The sequence below is a fragment of the Lissotriton helveticus genome, chromosome 9, assembly GCF_964261635.1.
Source record: "Lissotriton helveticus chromosome 9, aLisHel1.1, whole genome shotgun sequence".
Taxonomy (NCBI): domain Eukaryota; kingdom Metazoa; phylum Chordata; class Amphibia; order Caudata; family Salamandridae; genus Lissotriton; species Lissotriton helveticus.
Window position 1 is genome coordinate 536,821,517 of NC_136070.1, and position 17,275 is coordinate 536,838,791.

The following is a 17,275-nucleotide window of genomic DNA, read 5'->3' on the forward strand; positions in this document are numbered from 1 at the left end:
GTACTTTTATTGAATGCTACAATAAAGGTTTAAAAAAAAAAAAAATCAGACATCTTGCTTCCCCACATCTCTCAGATTTTTTCTTTACAATACAGAATTCGCAAATTTTGCTGAATCCACAAATTTCAAATTGCTTTTAAAAATGATAATTGAAACCACTGATCTGATCAGTTAATTGTTTAAAAATTCAAATGTGGTTTCAAAAGAGTTTCAAGCGGGGCGTGGCCAAGATGGCGAGCGGGTAAGACGTGTCTCCTATCGTCTCCCGGCTCCCGCGGCCCAGACTCGCCCTTTAATGCCTGGTGCAGGCCCCAAAAGCCAAGGGGTGATTCGAGACTCCTCTCCGGCCCGACATTGAGTGTCATTTAAGTTCGATCAGGCAGGCCGGAGGAGTTGTAAACTGATGCTGCTGCACTGCGTTGGAGCGCCATGAGGATGGCTAAAATGGCGGACGCCTTCCAACACTAGAGGGACTACTGACGGAGGCGGTCGGCGAGAGGTGCCCAGGTGCCGATCCACTACCCGGCCCCCGTGAGTACAAGAAATTGTCTGGGGCGGCAGGCGGCAGCGGGAGATCCGATGGAACATTGTGGACCGGACAGCAGCGACGAGCAGCAGGGAGCCGCCGCCCGGGCTAGGGTGAGCGGCCTGGCCTGCCCGGCGGCTTGGACGGAGCCTGGATGTGGGACAGTGGGGCTGAGACTGAGCGGATCAGCGGCAACGGGGGTGCGCGGCTCGTGAGCGGAGGTCGGGCTGCCGATTGGGGCAGAGGCTCCGCCGCATAATTGCGAGGCGGCACCCACAAAGTGTGGAGAGGGATCCCGGGCCAGCATACAATGAAGAAGGCGGCGAGGCTCCGGAGGTCCACAGCGGTGAGCCTTGCTGAGAGACAACGAGACGGCGACGAGTGAGGCAGAGTACCTCGTGGAACTAGGGCGAGGCGGACTAACCCGATTCCGAGAGGCCCTTGTAGTCTGACCCCAGAGGTGGGTAGAGTGGAGCTGCTGCCCGGATCCTGCAGCTGAATGCGGCAGCAAGCCTGACTGCCGGGGAGCTGGCCGGTGGAGGGTGTCGGGAGGCCAGGCCAACCCGACAGAGGACGCCGAGACTGGCAGAGGGACCGGAGCTGAGGCCTGGTATAGTGGCGGCGGCAGAGCGTGGCCCTGAAGAGCTGGCTAACACTAGTTCGCGCGGGAGCGGTGGAGGTCGGTGGAGCTGTTCCCCGGGCTGGGGCTTTGGCAGTGAGAGGTAGGCTGGAAGTTGGCCAACATTTCCGTCTGGCGCTCCCTCCCACCGTAAGTGGGGCCCACTGAAGGATTGCGCTATGCTCATGGCAGCGTTATGGGGGACATCTAGAGGCCCATACCCAGATGAGAGAAAGACATTGACACAAGGAGCGAGAGGATCACACAGCCTTGCAGAGGGGAGGCGAGGTGGAAATATTGACAAGGTCCCCACCACTGTCAGAAGCTAACCACAACCACAGGAGGGGGTCAACACGGAGAGGGTAGCGCCAGCTATCTGGGAGTCCTTGAGATTCGAGTGGCCGTTTGGCCAGACACTTCAGCTGACAACATCGGACCAGGGGGCTTGTGAGAGGGCTTGGCCCAAGGTTCCGCGCGCAACATCGCCTACATGAAATAGACACATCACAGGCATACAAGGAAGTGGCGACTCAGGTGGCCAAGGGGCATGGGCCGGAGCCGGAGCGAGGCCGGGGTGACCAGTTGACGGCCGGATCCACGGACACAGCACTTAGGACACAGATATGGCCACACGTAGCGGCAAACTCATTCGAGTTGCAACTTCAACGCCCAAGCACTCGACCCCACGCAGCTCAGATGTCTTCTCTGAGAGGTAAGAAGGACAGGACCCTCAAGGACATGTTAACCCAGCCAACAGCGACGGGGGCAAAGGGGAAGGGTCCCCCTTCGCGAAGCCTTACCAACCAGACCCAGGGAATGATGAGATTCCAATCACACCCTCCTTTTTGGAGTCTCTTTTCAACACCCTACGAGAGGACTGTCACACCCTTAAAAGCGAGGTAGCTAGCGAAATGAAGGAAATCCGGTGGGATGTGGATGCTATAGGCAAAAGACTGGCCTCCGTGGAAGATAAGAACAAAATCAGGACGAGGAAATAACAACGAGCAGAACTTGGACCTCCAAACCCACACGGAGGACCTCGAACATTGCTCTAGGCGAAACAACATAAGGTTGAGGAGGGTGCCATCAGAGGTGGAAGGTACGGACATGGTTCATTATCTACAAGAGCTCTTCCGAGTCATCTTGGGAGCAGAGTCCTCCATGGAGATTCGAATAGATCGAGCTCACCGAGTAGGGTTGAAACAGAGGGCACCAGCGCCTCCTCAAGATATTCTGGCTTTTCTTTTGGACTACCCCCTTAAAGAGCGGATCCTTCGTGCAGCTAGAATGAAGCAACCCTTCAAATATATGTACCACTCCATCACCCTCTACCAGGATCGGGCCCCGAGCACTCTACAAAAGAGAAAGAACTTTAAGGATGTCACTACCCTCCTCAGTGACAAAGCGATCGCTTACTCATGGGGCCATCCGTTCCGTCTGATTTTTAAATGGGACAGCAGGCTCCTGCAAATCAGGTCCCTCACTGATGCCTGTAAACTGGTGGGTCTCTCCCCTCCCAGACAGGAGGAGCCAGCTAGCCCGGCACATCACTCTGCTAGATCGCTATGGCAAAAAGTTGGGAAGAGACGCATGACGGCAAGTTGCATAGGGCCCGACCCCAACCCCGACACCATAGCACAAGAGAGGCGAGCGGCCCTGGTCACTGTCCGGAAGGACACAGCGTCTCAGGATGCCTCATGATCCTTGGAGGAACTGCAATATTCATGTGAGATGTAGCTGGGGGGGGGGGGGTTTGCTGGGGGACGGGATTTTAGATGAAGTAGACAGAAGGTTCGAAACCCAAATCCCGAGATTCCCAGCTTATATAATACTTAGCTTGCCCAACTTCCTCACTTATCCCTTGCGATCTAGGAGGGAAACTCAGATGGGCCTGGTCATGGGGGCAGCCCTTCAAAACGTCTTATCGCACTGGGGCACACCGATAAAACCAACATACCTGGGGTGGCTACACAGGGTCTGGTAAATTCTGTGGATGGAATGGATCCAGGCCTCTCTCACTAACTCCATGTCCATTTTTAATCATGTCCGGCAACCTATAGTGTCTCTGTTAGCCACTGAAATGAATGAGATCACATGCCCGAAGTATCTCTGCCCGCTCCGGCTCACCGAGTCGAACACACCACCTACAGGTTCTTGATTCTCACCCTAGCTCTGTGCCAAAAGGAAGGTTTCCTCCAATCCAGTCTTCAGCACACCAGTTGGGGGGAGGGGGGAGGGTTCAGTGTTCATGTTTGGTTTGTTATGTCTGGTTGTTATTATCATGGCATAGCTACTTTTCTATGACAGACCACACTATTAGTAATCGTGGACACTGCCTGGCCCTCATTTTCCGAGGTACTTGGACAGGACTCCAAAGTCATTAACACTTCAAACGTTAATTCCGAGGTACTTGAGCCCAGGGGGGCAGATATGCTGATGTATGGGTACAAAACCGTTGTAATTGTTGTGTTATTACTGCAGAATGCCAATAAAAACCAAGCTAAACCTAAAAGAGTTTCAAGCTTGCCAGTTTAAATGGCCAAATGTCTACTCTTTAATTCCTGGACAGGTAATCTGATTGGCTAGAAACAACAAACACCTATTGCTGTGGCTTTACAGGACGTAGGGCACCAAAGCATACACACCAACAAAATTGACAGAGATGACATATAAGCACGGGAAGGTTTCTGGGCGCTGTCCAAGGGCGACAGAAAGAGTACCAAAAAGCAAATACGCCTCTTTTTTCTTGCAGGATTTACAGATCCAATTTCAGCTCCACGAATCTGCTCACAGGTCTGCAGTTATGGGCCTATGTGAAAAAGATTAAGTAGCTGGGCATTGAGCTGGCCCCCTCCATGGCACAAACGGTTAAGCTGAACTACTCCAGACTACAAAGTCAGGTCATCAAGGAGTTGCAACAGTGGAAACATCACCCACTGTAATTACTGGGTTGGGTGGTGGCGATCAAAATGTCGATCCTCCCCAAGGTGCTATACTTGTTCCAAACACTCCCGGCGTGGCCCACTCCAGGCATTCTCGATAAGATACAACAGGGAATACACCATTTTATTTGGGTGGGAGCTCGGCCGCGGATAAGCAAGTAACTAAGCCACCTCCGTCCTGATGCTTTACTGAGGCTTCGTTTTAACTCTGAATTGTAAATTAAGTGGAATTGGGAATTCGATCTTGCTGGGGGGAATGTGAAGTTCGGCTGCCAATAATTGTACTTTGCACTAATTAGTATTGCACTTTTGCACAAACTTGAGGAAATTGTTTTTAAAAATATTTTTTTAATCTGTGGGGGCTAACTTCTGCCACCATTGAGCGGCATTACATTTGGGGGCTGAATTACGGGAACTAGTACATCTTTTTCGGGACACGCTTTGTCCCTGGCGGCCACCTTTAATTGCCGCACGCTGATGGAGGTCAGCGTTTCAGTCATTGCACGCCGACCGACCACTGCTGTTATTTAAGAGCCATGGTCTTGACGCGCAGCGGTCATGCGCAGCGGTCGCGCCAATGTCACGATGAAGGCGCGACAAAGGCAAGACCGTCTGCGACCGTCCGAGACCAACCGGGACCAGGACTAATGCCCAAAAACTTTCCTTCCTCAAACCTACTACACAATATTCATCAAGTCAGCTGCTTAGCTTGCGAGGTAGGTGGGGCACTAGCTGTAGTTTACTATGTCCTTTTAAGGCAAATCCTTTATGCAGTGGTTGTAGCTATGGTTATAATAACCCTAGTTTAAACATGATTAATTGATTTAAATGAGCAGGAAGTGATACAAAAGTACCCAAGTAAAAATAAAATGTATAATTTTTGGATATCAATTGTCGCTCCCTTCCAAAACATAAGGAGGACATTTTTAATTTGTTGAATAGTGAAGGACCTGACGCTATTTTTTTGACGGAAACCTGGTTGAATGATAGTTCAGGTCCGGACGTGGCATGCGCCCTCCCCGATAATTGACTATAATAAGGAGAGATAGAATTCTCAGGAAAGGTGGAGGGATTGCGATTATTTAAAAAAAAAAAGCTATTCATGTAAACTGGAAGACTTCCCACTGGTGGATTGCGAAGCTGCCCTTTTTAAACTCATGCTCTACCCCCAGCTTACTCTATCTGGGGTTTTGGTCTATCGACCCACAGGACCGGCTGGTTCTTGGGTGCCCCTACTTTCAGATTTGTTGGCTCCTTGGCTACTTAAATTGGCTAATTTTACAGTTTTAGGAGATTTAAACCTTCATTTGGAAAGTATGGATTGTCTAGCAAGTAAGGCGCTTATTGCTGATCTATCTGCACTGAACCTACCTCTCTGCAATGTAGGCCCCACTCATATAGCTGGTCACTTTTTGGACCCTATTTTCAATAAGTTGTCTGATATTAACTGTCCTCCTGCACTGCCTTTATGTTGGTCCGACCATTATGCAGTTAGTTCCAATACAGAAGTTTATTGAAACTGTCCCCATTGTCTCCTGATATATCAGGTCGGACCAGAAATTGGGGAAAACGATATAGCAATATTCAACCATTTATTGCTAAACAATGCCCCTGCTTTGAACTCCATATCACTGGCTTCCTTGAACAGTATTTATAACTGGATTGCCTCCGCTTCTAATGCTTGCCTTCCACCCACGGTGAAGAAATTTAATAACCATCGGCCCCCTGGTTCACAGAGCAGCTAAAAGCTGAAAAAAGCAAGTGTAAAGTCATGGAAAGAAGTTGGAGAAGGAATTACTCCCCAGAGTCCAAAAATATCTACAAAGTCACATTGAAAAAATATCATGCTTTATGCAAAAAGGCACGAGCTGATTATGTCTCCTCCACTATTTTGGGGGCGAAGAATTGTCCTCGTACTATAATCTCCATGGTTAAGAAGTTAGCAGGTTCAGGGACGCAACCCAGTCCGCCTGTTCTTGACGAACCACAATGTAACACTCTTGCTAACTTCTTTATAAATAAAGTTGAACAAATCCATCGGACATTAGGAGGAATTTGTGTGACGAGTCTGGCTCTGCCTGGCATTGTTCAGGTACCCATCATGGCAGAGGGCTCTCTGCTAAAATTAGAGCAGTGGGCTCTTTTGGACATTGTCTCTTTTACAAAAATTCTAGCGAGCATTAAATCAGGTTCTCCACGCGACCTGCTTCCAGCTGCAGCGCTTTTACAAATGGAACAGCCGGCCTTAAGAGTGGTTATGGAGCTATTAAATGCCTCTCTTAGTGAGGCAGAGATGCCAGCCATCTGAAAACATGCAATGGTCTTGCCGTTTCTGAAAAAGCCAAACGCGGACCCTGCTATGCCGTCTAATTTTAGGCCGATTTCCCTGCTCCCGACTTTTTCCAAAGTTTTGGAAAAACATGTGAATGACCAGCTATCTACGTTTGTGGAATCCTCTCACTTTCTGCACATCTCACAATCAGGTTTCAGAGCAGGGTTCTCAACGGAGACCACATTGCTGGGTGTCACTGAGATGCTACGCCAGCGTCTGGATACAGGTGATACAGTGGCCCTTATACTTTTAGATCTAAGTGCCGCTTTTAATACGGTTTCCCACACCATATTAATAAAGTCCTTACAGGCATTGGGCATATCTGGATCGGCGCTTGCCTGGCTGTCCTCCTTTTTATCGGAGCGAACATTCCAGGTCTTTTCCACTAGGGCCACCTCAAAGTCCTACACATCCCTGTATGGGGTGCCACAGGGCTCAACTTTGAGTCCACTCTTTTTTAACATCTATGTGCAACCCCTGGCAGTGACTGCTGAAGCAGCAGGGTTGGCGCTGTTTTTATACACCGATGATACTCAAATCATCTTTTCCTTATTGGCTGAAAAGAAACAGGGTCCTTCTACCCTGCAATTGGGCTTGCGCAATATTGCATCGTGGATGCAACTTAATTTACTCAAGCCCAATGGGAAAAAGACGGAAGTGCTTATTTTTGGAAAAAATTCTGAGCATTGGGGCCCTCAACATTGGCCAGCTGAAATGGGGCCTTTACCTACGCCTTCCTCTCAGGTTCGCAATCTAGGCTTTATTATTGACAATAAATTGTCAATGAAACAACAGGCACTACAAATTGCGGCCACCTGTTTTACCATCTTAAAATGGTTAAAAAAATCATTTGGGTGCTCCCTGTCGATACTCAAAGGACGGTAGTCCAGGCACTTGTAACATCTCGCCTGGACTATGGCAACGTCCTTTTTTTTGGGTCTAACAGGGATGTATTGCGTAAGCTCCAGGTGGTGCAGAATTCTGAAGCCAGAATGTCCAACACGGTAAATGCCCGGAGAGAATTACATTGGCTTAGGGTGGAACATCGCATAACATTTAAAGCCCTATGCTATATGTTCAGAATCAAGATCGGCTCTGCTGCTAAACACTTACAAGATCTGGTACGTCCCTACCATCCTTCTCGCCTGCTTCGCTCCTCTTGAGAAGAGCTATTTGAAATTCCCAGGATCAAATTGACGAGAATGGGAGGCCGCTCCTTCTCTCTTCTTGGTCAAACTTAGTGGAATTCCTTACCTGATGTCATGCGGAAAGAAAAGCTGTACCACAATTTCCGCAAGCAAATAAAAACTTGGCTTTTCAATCAACATTTCTAATTCAGATTTCCTGAGTCTCTTTTATGGCCTGCGCTGGGAAACCCTTGTTGGGAAGCTGTGCGCATTAGAAAAATAAACTAACATAACATAACATGGAGGGGGTCTGGGGTTGCCGAGCTTATGGGAGTACTTCGGGGCGTCACAGCTTCGATTCTTCGTGAAATGGCATCAGCCACAATCAGAAAAGAGGTGGCTGTTTCAAGACAGAGCTTAAGCAAAACTCTCCCTCTGGAAAGTTATTTTCCTCAAGAGGGCAGATCGACCTCCAAACCTATGGGGTTCCCCCATTACGTCTACTCAACTTCGGGTATGGGATGGAGTCGCCCTCAGGAAAGGACTGACGTCTTTTCCCTTGCCCATGGCTCCACTGTTAGAGAACCGGGATTTTACACGGGGCCTGGACGGTTGAGCGTTCGTGGTGTGGAGTGTAATGGCGTGCAAGGCGGCAGGTCATTTCTTTGACCTGGAAGGGATCATTTCCTTCCCGGACCTTAAAGCAGCCTTTGGCCTTCCCAATGCAGAAAGGTTCCATTACTTACAATTCAGCATTGGCTCCTTCACCCTGAGGTGAGACCAAAGGTTGTCAGGAAACCGACCAGATATTAGAAGTGGTTAGTGACCAAAACGTCTGATAAGAAAATTATTTTGGAAATGTATGATATGCTACGCCCACGACCTCCCGAGACCCCAGCGGCCAGTCAGAAACGCTGTGCGACGGAGCTAGGTAGAAACCATGCCCCAAAAGAGTGGAAAGATATCTATTATAGAGCTAATCACATGGCAAGGAAAACGGCTAGCAGAGAGACGGCAATCAAGGTGGCCACATATTGGTAACGTACCAAAATTCATCTGAACAAAGGAAACCCAGACCGTAGTCCCACATGCTGGAGAGGCTGTGGAGAATTAGGTACGCTGACGCATCTGCCATGGGATTGTGAAGAAATAGAAGGCTAATCGCAAGCGATTTTAGATGAAGTAGACAGAAGGTTCGAAAAACAAATCCCGACATTCCCAGATTTATAATACTTAGCTTGCCCAACCTCTTCATTTATCCCTTGCGATCTAGGAGGGGAACTCAGATGGGCCTGGTCATGGGGGCAGCCCTTCAAAACGTCTTATCGCACTGGGGCACACCGATCAAACCAACATACCTGGGGTGGCTACACAGGGTCTGGTACATTCTGGGGATGGAACGGATCCAGGCCTCTCTCACTAATTCCATGTCTATTTTTAATGATGTATGGCAACCTATAGTGTCTCTGTTGGCCACTGAAATTAATGAGATCACATGCCCGAAGTACCTCTGCCTCCACCGCCTCACCGAGTCGAACACACCACCTACTCTTTATTCTCACCCTAGCCCTGTGCCGAAAGGAAGGTTTCCTCCAGTTCAGTCTTCAGCACACCAGTTGGGGGGGAGGGAAGGGAGGGGGGAGAGTTCAGTGTTCATGTTTGGTTTGTTATGTCTGGTTGTTATTATCATGGCATAGGTGCTTTTCTATGACAGTCCACACTATTAGTAATCGTGGACACTGCCTGGCCCTCATTTTCCGAGGTACTTGGACAGGACTCCAAAGTCATTGACACTTCAAACATTAATTCCGAGGTACTTGAGCCCAGGGGGGCAGATACGCTGATGTATGGCTACAAAACCGTTGTAATTGTTGTGTTATTACTGCAGAATGTCAATAAAAACCAAGTTAAACCTAAAAGAGTTTCAAGCTTGCCAGTTTAAATGGCCAAATGTCTACTCTTCGATTCCTGCACAGGCAATCTGATTGGCTAGCAACAACAAACACCTGTTGCTGTGGCTTTACAGGATGTAGGGCACCAACAAAATTGACAGAGATGACATATAAGCACTGGATGTGCAAGAACTTACCACAAGGGGAAGGTTTCTGGGCACTGTCCAAGGGCGACAGAAAGAGTACCAAAAAGCAAATGCGCCTCTTTTTTCTTGCAGGATTTGCAGATCCAATTTCAGGTCCATGAATCTGCTCACAGGTCTGCAGTTATGGGCCTATGTGAAAAAGATTAAGAACTTTACAATCAAAAAGATTAAGCCTACACAGTTTTTCAATCCGTTTACATTGTAAAGTGATCGACTACTGCATTTGTCATATTTAAAAATCAATAAAGCAAGCAAGTCTATTGGCTTGAACATGACATATACATGACCATGTCACCAAAGCCTAAAGACACCCACAACCTCTCACGGTAGACCCAAACTATACTTTGACATTTGCTTCAAAAACACTGAGTATGTATTATGGCTGAAACTAAAAGCGATAAATCTACTAAACCACTTGTTACTGCATATGTCAGAGCTGACAGAGTAGAAAGAACCCTTTCCTACTGTATTAGTCAAGTTCTTCAAAAACGAAAGGCTCTTAATATGTTGTTTGTCATGGAATATACTGTGAAAAAAAAAAACTCTCATTGCCTTTATCAGAGTTCACAATGTAAAGCCCCATCCTTATGCATTTGTTGGAGGGTTAACACTTTAAAGATCATACCCATGGAGTTTGCCAAGGAGTTCACACTGTAAAAATCCCCACCTATTGCATTTGTCACCGAGTTCACAATGTAAAACCACATTTTTTATTGTCGGGCACGCAATTTCACATAAAAACCGTTCCTATATTATCCGTCAGAATTAGGGTGACCAACCGTCCGTAAATTTCATGGTCCATCCGTAATTTGGACCTCACGACCGTTGTCCGTGAGGATCCCTTTTACGGACGCCTTTTGCCCATAATTTTGGGCATTGCAGGGAACAGCACTGTTCCCTGCTTGAAGCCTCAGCTCCCTAATGGAGCCGCTTCACACTCTTCCTGGGAGCACAAGAGCAGCTTCACTCCGCCCACTGACATTCTGTCTGCGGCTGATTGCCACATACAGAATGACAATGGGCCAGTTTGGAGTGTTACTGCATGCGGTGGCCTCCTCCTGCCACGGTCTAGGGCAGCGCATTTTGTCAGATGGAAAGAATGTGCAAAAACGCCAATGCTGCTATGTGAGAATCCAGCTCATTCAAAGAAGCTGGTGAAACAAGTTAACAAGCATTTACAATGCAATGGTTTTGCCTTTGTTAAAGTTAGAGCTATTGGCATTGCTCTTGACATTATTTTTATTTAGGTTTTTTTTAACATAAATAAATGGCATTGTCATTTACAATTGCAGGGCAGGGCACAGGGAAGGGGGGGCGAGGAGAGACGAAGGAGAGCTGCGGGCTCAGGGAAGGGGGGGCGAGGAGAGACGAAGGAGAGCTGCGGGCTCAGGGAAGGGGGGGCGAGGAGAGATGAAGGAGAGCTGCGGGCTCAGGGAAGGGGGGCGAGGAGAGACGAAGGAGAGCTGCGGGCTCTTGTTGTAATGCTTGCATGGATGAGTTGGTGGATGCATGGATGGGTGCATGCATGGATGGGTGTATGGATAGATGCATGGATGGGTGGATGGATAGATGCATATATACAGCCAATCCCTTGCTAACCAGAAGATCAAAAATCATCGATTTCATGGTGATGCCTGCTTGGGATACGAGGCTATTTTAAAATGCCCATTATTTACAAAATGACCAAAAAGAGGATCATTATATTCAAGAAGGCTTTTGTTTTTGTTATATTTTAAGGTGTTTAACTGATTTGCTACAATACTATATCTTATTTTAGGCAGGAGACCGGGAAATAATTTTTCCAGGTGCATACCAACATTTTTGCCGCATTCTACATCTGCAGTCCCAGAATGCTCTAGCAAAATAATCCTCATCATAGCAACGGGAGGGGGGTTTTGAAGAAGGGCGGGGGAATTAAACCGTTCCTTGAGCAAAACTGCATCCATTTTGGGCTAAAACAATGGTGTCCACAATACTGAGCTAGAATTGGAAAATCGTGCTTCTAAAATGTAGAGTGATGAATTAGTTGTTTAAAAAGGACCTGCAAGAAGAGTAAATCAAGCCAGCTGACAGGTTTGAACCCTCAGGCTCATGCGTATCCCCATGAGAACCCGAGACCAAGTGAAAAAAATGCATTAGCCACGCGCTTAAATGCAATACATGCACGGTGCACATTTTGTGAAACTCTAGGACAATGGGCCCGGACAAAGCATTCACACCAGCTAATCTCCCTGATCCCGTTGTTCAGGTCTTAACAGGTACTTGTAGGTCTTAAAAAAGGCAAGGTTTCGTTCCATTGTGCAGTTCTCTGGTCTTGGTGCGCTTCGCAGCGCTCTCGTACGTCCCGTACGGCTTCAACGGAGGTGCCCTACTAAAGCTCACGCTTCTCGTATGAGCCGGCGTACGACGCGAACACTGTGGAAGGCAGGTGTGCGGCGTACCAGCAACCGTACCAGAAGCGCACTGTTCTCAGCGCGCGGTTGCAGCGTATGCCTCTTACTGGCGGGTAAGGTGCGCACAGTCTCGCTGGCCAGAGCAAAGGGGGCGAGGCGTACCTGGTGACGCGTACGGCTGGCTTTAGATGCAGGAGGGGTGTGGCTGTGTCCCAGGCGCTCGGATGCAGAATACGAAGCGCCCAGTTCTCCTCATCCCAACATACAGTTCTTAGTGCACTCGCTTCAGCTTCTTACCAATAAGGACTACGATGCACACAGTGTCCAACACACTAGGAGTCGTACTAGCCTCAGGGACACAGCAAAACGTTGCGCACCCGTTCAAAGCGCGGCCCGAGCAGGAAGGCGGGTGCCTTCAATGCCGGACCAGATTCGGGGGCGTTCCTGGTTTTTGGCTGACGTAGCGCGACGTAGCCAAAGCCAAAAATTCTCGGGAACGCCCCCGAATCTGGTCCGGCATTGACGGACAGGCCCGTCTTCCAATGGCTAGCCTCCATTTATGGAGCTAGCCAATGGAAGACGGGGGCCGTTCCTGTCTCCCCTACTATACTCATTAGGTTTTCGCCTGCGCGAAAAAGCTGCGCAGAGCGCAGCTTTCGCCAGGCAAAACCTAAAACAAGCATTTACAATGCAATGGTTTTGCCTTTGTTAAAGTTAGAGCTATTGGCATTGCTCTTGACATTATTTTTATTAATGTTTTTTTTTAACATAAATAAATGGCATTGTCATTTACAATGCCACTAGCTTTATCTCTCGCAAATGACACACACAAACACACACAGAGCCCCCCCACACACACACCCACACAGAGCCCCCCACACACACAGCCACACAGAGCCCCCCACACACACAGCCACACAAAGCCCCCCACACACACAGCCACACAAAGCTCCCCACACACACAGCCACACAGAGCCCTCCACACACCCACACAGAGCCTTCCACACACACACACACACACAGCACAAGCAGGCAACAGGGGCACACGGGGGCACAAGCAGGCAACAGGGGCAAACGGAGGCACAAGCAGGCAACAGGGGCACACGGAGGCACAAGCAGGCAACAGGGGCACACGGAGGCACAAGCAGGCAACAGGGGCACGAAAACGGAGGCACAAGCAGGCAACAGGGGCACACGGAGGCACAAGCAGGCAACAGGGGCACACGGAGGCACAAGCAGGCAACAGGGGCACACGGAGGTACAAGCAGGCAACAGGGGCACCCGGAGGCACAAGCAGGCAACAGGGGCACACGGAGGCACAAGCAGGCAACAGGGGCACACGGAGGCACAAGCAGGCAACAGGGGCACACGGAGGCACAAGCAGGCAACAGGGGCACGAAAACTGAGGCACAAGCAGGCAACAGGGGCACGAAAACTGAGGCACAAGCAGGCGACAGGGGCACGAAAACGGAGGCACAAGCAGGCAACAGGGGCACACGGAGGCACAAGCAGGCAACAGGGGCACACGGAGGCACAAGCAGGCAACAGGGGCACACGGAGGCACAAGCAGGCAACAGGGGCACACGGAGGCACAAGCAGGCAACAGGGTCACGAAAACAAGCACAAGCAGGCAAAAGGGTCACAAGCAGGAATTGTAATTTAGACGGGGCTGAAGTGGAGAACGGTCAGTAGGGAAGTAGTGCGGCTGGTGCAGTGGTACCAGGCCGAAAGGTGAGAGGGGCTGTCTGCACCCCAGTTTGGACAGTTTCCACTACCTAACAGGGATTGGTGGGAGGGGGGCGTACTTCTTGCTTGCTTTAGGGCTGTTACTTCGGGGACGCAGTGCACGCTCTTGCCTGCTGCCACCGGGACACGACAACAGGCAGGGAGAGGACAGGCTGGGAGAGGGCAGGGAGGGGACAGGCTGGGAGATGGCAGGCTGGGAGAGGGCAGGGAGGGGACAGGCTGGGAGAGGGCAGGTTGGGAGAGGGCAGGCTGGAAGTGGACAAGCTGGGAGAGGACAGGCTGGGGAAGGTCATGGAGGGGACAGGCTGGGAGAGGGCAGGCTGGAAGTGGACAGGCTGGAAGAGGACAGGCTGGGAAAGGGCAGGGAGGGGACAGGCTGGGAGAGGGCAGGCTGGGAGTGGGCAGGCCGGGAGTGGGCAGGCTGCGAAAGGACAGGCTGGGAGAGGGCAGGCTGGGAGAGGGCAGGCTGGGAGAGGGCAGGCTGGGAGTGGGCAGGCTGCGAGAGGGCAGGCTGGGAGAGGGCAGGCTGGGAGAGGGCAGGCTGGGAGAGGGCAGGCTGGGAGAGGGCAGGCTGGGAGTGGGCAGGCTGCGAGAGGACAGGCTGTGAGAGGACAGGCTGGGAGAGGACAGGCTGTGAGAGGACAGGCTGGGAGAGGGCAGGCTGGGAGTGGGCAGGCTGGGAGAGGACAGGCTGCGAGAGGACAGGCTGCGAGAGGACAGGCTGCGAGAGGACAGGCTGCGAGAGGACAGGCTGCGAGAGGACAGGCTGGGAGTGGACAGGCTGCGAGAGGACAGGCTGCGAGAGGACAGGCTGCGAGAGGACAGGCTGCGAGAGGACAGGCTGCGAGAGGACAGGCTGGGAGAGGGCAGGCTGGGAGAGGGCAGGCTGGGAGAGGGCAGGCTGGGTGACGACAGGCTGGGAGAGGACAGGCTGGGAAGCAGAGAGGGTCTTACCTGAGAAGTCTGCCAGCGCGGAGCTCTCCGGGGCGCAGAGCAGCACCAGGGCCCAGCAGAGCAGGGCGGGGGGCGGCAGGGGCTCGCAGAGGTGTCTCCTGGGGCAGCCGCCCAGGTCCACCATGGTGCGGCTCCGAGCCCCAAGCAGAGCAGCAGCAGGGCCCAGCAGAGCAGGGCGGGGGGCGGCAGGGGCTCGCAGAGGTGTCTCCTGGGGCAGCCACCCAGGTCCACCATGGTGCGGCTCCGAGCCCCAAGCCTCTGGTGGTGGTGCTGCTGCGCTCGGTAGCCCATTTAACTTACCGGGCACTCTGGCGGGGGCTTCTTGCGATGGCGGCAATCTCTTAGGCACTTCTCCGGTCTCCCTCTTCGGCATGGGAGACCGGCAACGTCCTCCGCTTCTCCCGGGGCTCCCTCCAGGCCACTGGAGCCCCGCGTGTGCCGCCATACTTCTTCTCCTGGGCCGCCGTCCTGGCGGGGGCTCCTTGCGACGGCGGCAATCTCTTGGGCACTTCTCCGGTCTCCCTCTTCAGCATGGGAGACCGGCAACGTCCTCCGCTTCTCCCGGGGCTCCCTCCAGGCCACGGGAGCCCCGCGTGGGCCGCCATACTTCTTCTCCTGGGCTGCCGTCTTCCTTCTTCCCCCGGGCTGCGGGGGGCGGGCACTTCCGGCTGGCCACGCTAGGATTGGCCGGCCGGCTAGTCACTTCCGGGTCGCCGCGGGCAGCGCGGCGGCCCGCCTCAGCTACTGCAGGCGGGGAGTGAATTCACCGAGGGGTGGGCTCCCTCGAGGTGAAAGAAACAATAGCGGCAAGGTCCCTGGGCGCCTGCCAGGGGACAATTAAATAATAAATAAGCGAGGTGGGCACTCGCTAGGGCAGAAAAGCGCTATGAAGCGCTCGGGGGAGAAATATAAGCGCGTCCAGCGCTATGCAGGCACAAATAAAGCGCAATGGGATTCGGGGGCGTTCCCGAGAATTGGATTTCGGCTGACGTAGCGTGACGTAGCCAAAAGCCAAAAATTCTCGGGAACGCCCCCGAATCTGGTCCGGCATTGACGGACAGGCCCGTCTTCCAATGGCTAGCCTCCATTTATGGAGCTAGCCAATGAAAGACGGGGGCCGTTCCTGTCTCCCCTATTATACTCATTAGGTTTTCGCCTGCGCGAAAAAGCTGCGCAGAGCGCAGCTTTCGCCAGGCAAAACCTAAAGAAGGGGCAAGGATTCTTTCAGTCTCATCTTTTTAGAAAACTGCATTTTCAATATTATATCCAACGAAGCCATGGTTGCTGCATTTTTATTTTATGAAAATAACAACAATTGGCAATGCCAATAGTTCTGGCTTGTTGTAGGTGTAACGTTACTTGTTGTGTTATATATCTGGATGCAATGACAGAAGTGGCAAAATCCTGCTGCACACTATGCTAAGCACAGATTTTTAACTTAGGTGTTTTAAGCCACACCCTTAATTACATCAAACACCCCATTTTGAGAGACCCCCCACCCCTTTGTTTCATCCAGCTCAAAGCCCTGGAAACAACACAATGTCACAGTCACCTCATGGCATGGCACTGTGCATCATACATGACTCATGACTTCCACTTTTTCAGACTGTCTATGTGCAGGGGCATAGTGAAACCTAGCCCCACCCCACCCCTTGCTTTAGGAACTAAAGGCAAGGGTGAAATTCTTGATGGGCCTCTTCTGTATGCAACTCTGCAGACAAAGGATCAGCTCATAATTAATATGAAAGGTGGGCGAGTGAGTGAGTGAAGGGATGGGTGATGGCTCGATGGATTAGTAAAAGGGTGAATGGATGAATGAAAGGGTGAATGGATGGATGAGCGAAAGGATGGATGGATGAGTAGAATGGTGAATGATGGGCGAGTGAATGGGTGGATGGATGAGTGAAAGGATGGACGAGTGATAGAGTCAATGGATGGATTCATGAGTGTATGAGTAGAAGGATGGGTGGATGAATGGATGGAAAGAAGGATGGGTAAAGTGAAAGGGCCAATGGAGAGAGAAAGGGAGGATGAATGGATGACTGAAAAGGTAAATGAGTGGAGGGATGAGTAAGTGAAAGGATGGCTGGATGGGTGAAAAGGTAAATGGCTGGATGGATGAGTGTATCGATGGGTGAAGAGTGGATGGATGAGTGTATGGATGGATATGGTGAAAGGGTGGATGGATGGATGAGTGAAAGTGTGGATGGAGGGGATGGATGGATGGAAGGATACATGATGGATAGGTTTGCAAATAGATGAATATGTTTGGATATAGATAGGATTACTTATATACTATAGTGCGACCTTCTCTGATGTGTCTGTAAAACGTACCTTTTGTCCTGAGTTTTGATTTCCTGTCCGAATTTTTGTCCTGAATTTTGACCCTTTGCCCTGAATTTTTACACTCACCGTCCTGAATTTGCACCCATGCCAGTGGGTCACCCTAGTCAGAATTCCTAACTACTCTACTATTCAACGGCATACGCCACGCAAAGCTGTATGTGATCAGAGGTCTACATTAACATGTACTTATCA

General features: G+C 50.8%; 1 protein-coding gene across 1 annotated transcript in view; it reads right to left on the reverse strand.

Annotated features, from left to right (window-relative positions):
- Positions 1–17,275, reverse strand: part of LOC144781513 (inositol-trisphosphate 3-kinase B-like) — a 944,304-nt gene that overhangs the window by 551,841 nt on the left and 375,188 nt on the right. The window contains exon 2 of the mRNA XM_078660403.1: positions 9,636–9,773. The gene's annotated coding sequence lies outside the window, so the exon portion shown is untranslated. The remainder of the gene's footprint in view (positions 1–9,635; positions 9,774–17,275) is intronic.